Source organism: Acinonyx jubatus, chromosome D2, assembly GCF_027475565.1.
Source record: "Acinonyx jubatus isolate Ajub_Pintada_27869175 chromosome D2, VMU_Ajub_asm_v1.0, whole genome shotgun sequence".
In the NCBI taxonomy this organism is placed as follows: domain Eukaryota; kingdom Metazoa; phylum Chordata; class Mammalia; order Carnivora; family Felidae; genus Acinonyx; species Acinonyx jubatus.
This window is the reverse complement of record NC_069393.1, coordinates 49,374,225-49,379,557: the sequence shown is the minus strand read 5'-3', so window position 1 is coordinate 49,379,557 and position 5,333 is coordinate 49,374,225.

Below are 5,333 nucleotides of genomic sequence, written 5' to 3'. Positions count from 1 at the left end.
CTTTTGTAATAATTAGATGGCGTGTCAAGTTGTCGGCTAGGATCTCTCCTAGATCACAAAATTGAAAAACAGCAGCCTTAGATATTTAAAAAATGTTCATCCCAGTGTGTTATCAGATGATAAGAAACTAATTAAAATGAAGGGAAGTCAGACATAGCCAGGTTTTATCTCACTAGAAAAGCTTGCCTGTTTGATAAAGGGCACCCTTATTCACTTTGAGTCTTGTGGAATATTATATTTCAGATTCTATCCAAGCATCAGTAGTTGAGTGTTGGGGGAGAGAAAAAAGAAGGCTTTTTTCAATTGATTTAACCAGCTTTTTGTTCACAAACTTAAAACTGATGGAAGGTCGATAAAAATGACAGATAGTTCTATATTATTCCTGATAGATTTCTGCATAAAATGAATATATCTCTACAGAATAGTAAGAGTTAACCCCACTTCCTCCTTATCTACACCATTAGCTTGAGAAACTAGACTTACAGTTTCAAGAAATAAACTGGCCAAACTTAAGGTCTAACCAAATTGTGCTGTACCTATAATTTGCTAAAGGCAATTAAATCAGCAAGAAACATGGCCCACAATTCAGCATGTGTTCTGAACTTAGGCTGGTGCCGGCAGTATTTCCTAGGTGCTCTGTTTAGTTTCAGATTCGTGATCACAAGTACTGAGGAAAAACAGTGAGTCACAGGTCAAGCAACTTGCTCTAAGTGGACCTGAGAACTTCAAGGCACAACTTCCATCTTCTGACATGTAGTCAATGGCTACATTTCCAAGCAATGCTGTCCTTTGTATGCCTTCCCTCCCTTGCTTTATCAAAAATACAGCGTTACTGCAATGAGCTACTTCATACCATTAGGATGGCTAGTATCAAAAAGCAAAACAAAACTGAAAATAATAAGTGTTGGCAAGGATGCAGGAACGTTGGAATCCTTACGCATTTACATTCCTGATAGGAATGTAAAATGGTGCACTCCGTGTGGAAAACAGTTTCTTGGTCCCTCAAAAAGTTAAACATAGAATTACCATATGGCCCAGAAACTTTACTTTGGGATGTGTAACCACAAGAATTGAAAGCAGAGACTTGAAAGATACTTGTACACCGATGTTCATAGTAGCACTATTCACAACAGCCAAAAGGAAACAACCTAACTGCCCATCAGCAGCTGAATGGATAAACACACTGCAGCATATCCATACAATGGAATATCATTTGGCCAGAAAAAGGAATGAAATTCTCATACCCGATAAAACACGGATGGACCTTGAAAATAGGCTGAGCGACGGAAGCCAGGCACAAAAAGAGAAATAGTGCATGATTCCATTTATATGCAGTAGTTAGAATAGGCAAATTCATAGACACAGAAAATAGAATAGAAGGTACTGGGAGTAAGGAGGAGGAGGGAATCCAGAGTTATTATTGAATAGGTACTGAGTATCTATTTGGGGATGAGGAAAAGCTCTGGAAACGGACAGTGGCATAGTTACATAATTTGCTGAACGTGCCTAATGCCGCTGAGCTGCACACTTAAAAATGACTAAAATTGTTAATTTTATGTATATTTTACCACAATTTACAAAACTATACAGTGCTAGAAGTCACCAGGCCCGCTCCAGACTCTCCCTGCCCCTCATACAAACCATGATTCTATTAGCATTTGCTGTGTCCAATCTTAGGGCCACTGAAAGCACTCCCAGAATCCCTGGAACTCCCTGTCCTGGGCAATCCTGGCAAATCCCCTATGGGAAAAAGCATGTGCCTGGCAGGAAACTCCATGACGGCTCCCAAGTGATGGTTTCAGAAGGCCACTGGGCTCCTGGGTGCCACAGTTGTAGACCAGTTATTTTGAATCAATGGCTTAGATTGTGTATTGGCAAGAATTGTGCAAGTATTCAAATTCAATGGCCTTAATTAGGTCATAAGAGAATTAGGTTATGAGTATGTACCTGATGGAATAAGTTAAATCTTTAAAGCACTTCATTGCTACTTGCTGACAAGAATGGAAATTTGAAATAGTTGGAACTCCCAAACTTCCCACCCCCTAACTCTGGAAAAATTTGACTTAAGGAAAAAGTTGTCTATCAATAAATGAGAGCCTCCGTCGAGAAGCTACATTGGCCTAAGCAAAATAGGCCTTCAATCATACCTAAAAGGACAGGTAATGTGTGCCTGGATCTAAAGGAATATTCTTTGCTATTATCCAGCCCTGTAGCAGTTAGAGATCAACCCCACCCTTCAGACCAGTGACTGCTCCATCACATCCCCGCCACAGATAAAACAGTGAAATCCTCTCTGATTTCCCCATTTCTCCTGCTCATCTTAGGGGTAAGAGGCAACATCAGGGTTCAGGAACGATAACAAAGTACACAAAAGTGCAATGGAATTACTGGAATTACTGTGGTGTTTTCCTTTGCCACAACAAAGGAAGTGTTCTTTTTCGTTGTTTGAAATGTTTATTTTTATTTTTATTTTTGACAGAGAGAGCTTGAGCAGGGAAGGAGCAGAGAGAGAGAGGGAGACACAGAATCCAAAGCAGGCTCAGTCTCTGTGCTGTCAGCACAGAGCCCGATGTGGGGTCAAACTTACCACCGTGAGATCATGACCTGAGCCGAAGTCCGATACTTAACCAACAGGGCCACCCAGGTGCCCCAAGTCACCAGGTTCTTATTTACCTAATTTCTTACTATAAAACATCCTTTGTGGGGTGCCTGGGTGGCCCAGTTGGTTCAGCATCCAACTTCGGCTCAGGTCATGATCTCACGGCTTGTGAGTTGGAGCCCTGCGTCGGACCCTGTGCTGACAGCTCAGAGCCTAAAGCCTGCTTCGGATTCTGTGTCTCCCTTATCTCTCTGCCCAGTCCCTGCTTTTGCTCTCTTTCTCAAACAAAAATAAACTTTTAAAGTAAGTTTGTAGTTAAAAAAAAGAAGAAGAAGAACCATCTACTGACCCTCTCCAAGGTACATAAACATCCCAGTGCATATTAAAGTGTTTACCACCCAAGTGATATCCATGTGTCTTCCTCTTTTGCCCACAGTGGCAGTGAAGCAGGAAAAACTCCCCACCACATGTCCTGCTCTGAGGAGTTCTCAGTTGGTGTCCTAGCTTCTCTCAATGGGTTAAAAAAAAAATCTGTAATCAATCATAATTCCTGTCCTGGAGTAAAGTGACCCCAAATCAACAGTTCTTAGAACCAAAAGGACCCCTTAGCCTATGTAGTCTCAGTCTCTCGTTTTACAAATGAAGAATCTGAGGCAAGGAAAACTGAAAAGACCTGTCTGGGGTCACACTTTTCATTAGTGGTAAATAAAGGACTGACCCTGAGAAGTCTCTGCCCCTTGTTTCCTGGACTTTTCTCAAGAATGTTCTTCTGCTCTAGATGTAATAGAAGCGCCCAGCCTTCTGAAAGCAATCATGGATTGGGTAGGTTTATTTCATTTGGACGATGACTCCAATAGAGGGAAAATGTGTTTTTCTCTCTTAGAGCTGTTTACTCTGAGTCATTGCTCAGGACAGTGGCCTCTGTTTGAATGATTCATGTCATGACAGCCATTACAGACTTGAAACTCTTAAAATGTCATTGGGCCTATGATGTATTGGATTCCACTTAAAACAGGGAAAATGCAAATTGTTCAGAAATGGTATTTTTCTACCCCTTTGTGGCTGGGATTTGATAAATAGTACCATAAGAAACTGCAAATGGCACCTTCCAGTTCTTTAATATCAAAATTTGACTAGTGATACGGATTTGACTTTCTAGTTTGTTTTGTAAATCCAGTAAAAGATGGCCACAATTGACTTTGTGGCCTAGGCTTCACCAGTTTACCAACGCTCAATGATTTGTCTGCGATCCCAACAGACAAGTCTTCTCAGCAGAGTCTCAGATGTTACAAAGAAGCAAAAGACTGGATTTAAGTCCATGCCTTACCTTCACCACCTCTGTAGCCTGAGAAAAACCACCAGCTTTTCTGTGCCTTGGTTTTCTCACCTCTGAATTTTTGATACCAATTCCAATCCTGGTCTACTTCATAAGGGATATTGTGGAGACCAGCTGAGATTGGCACATTCAAAAATGCCTTTAAATGAGTACTGTACACGTTAAAGAAAACAGACCTCTTAATTACTTCCCTGCCACGAGAAAGCTTGAGAAAATTATTCAGGCAGGTCATAAAGAACTCAAGCAATTTGGTAGGGTAGTTTCCTTGGGTGGAGAACCAAAAAGAAGTGTAATGTTTTCAGTAATTAAATCATCACGTATAAGCATTTAGGGAAGCCGGATGTGGACTGAGGTTGGAGTTCAGGGACAGAAAAGCAGCAGAGGACCAGAGGCAAGTGACAGGAACAATAGTGTAGAGCTTGAGTAGTAAGATTACTCTAAGTAAAGGTCAGCCAAAGGAGAGAAAATGGAAACATATTTAAGATCAATTAATGAAGTAATAGGAAAGCTGGGAGAATCAGGATAGACAAATAGATGGATGCCTTCACCTGCAGACTTCCTTTCCTTGGTACTTCTTAGTCTTTAAACCTACGTTAGTAATTCGATTAATAAATATTTATTAAGAAGAACCAGTTGCATGCTGAGTGCTGTTGTAGGAAAATTAATGAATAAATCATGAAGTCTCTGACCTCACAGCACTTACAGTTTAGTAGTGGCGGGGTGGGGGCAGGGGGGAGGAGAAAAGAATGAGCAATAAACAAATAACTAGGAATTTTCTGAAGAGGTAATTTCGGAGAGCCACCAGTACTGTAAAACACAAAATAGGGCAACAAGGTAGAAAATGGCAGGTAGCAGAAAGGGCATTAAATTAGCTATGTGGTTAAAGGAGGATTCTCTGAGGAGATGACATTGACTTCACAATTCTGTCAGTTGCAAGTGATAAAAATCAGTATCAAACTACATGAAGCAGAACAGAGATTTTATTGACCCAAGAAGGGAGATAGGATACTGGAGTAGTCTCAGGATTGAGTGAGCAATGACAGGGCCCGGGACCTTGGGGCCTCAGAGATGGGGAATCAAACCCAGAGAACATCCGAGCACATTCAAGGTACCTTCTCCTCTGGCATTAAATTCAAAAATGCCCACCTATCAAAATGCCAGTATCTCATGTACAACAGAAAACACAGCCACCCTTTCCAAAGGGACAACCCAAATCACATCATCTGCTATATTGAATTCCAAGTCTTCTCATATTCTTGCCAAATAGTAAATTTAACCACCCCAACAGAGCCAATATAAAATTATGAAGGAGTACATAATGTCTGCAATAAAAACTCCTATTTTGGAAAGCACAGAAAGGAGAAGCAACGTCAGCTATCTCTGGTCCACAGCATATAC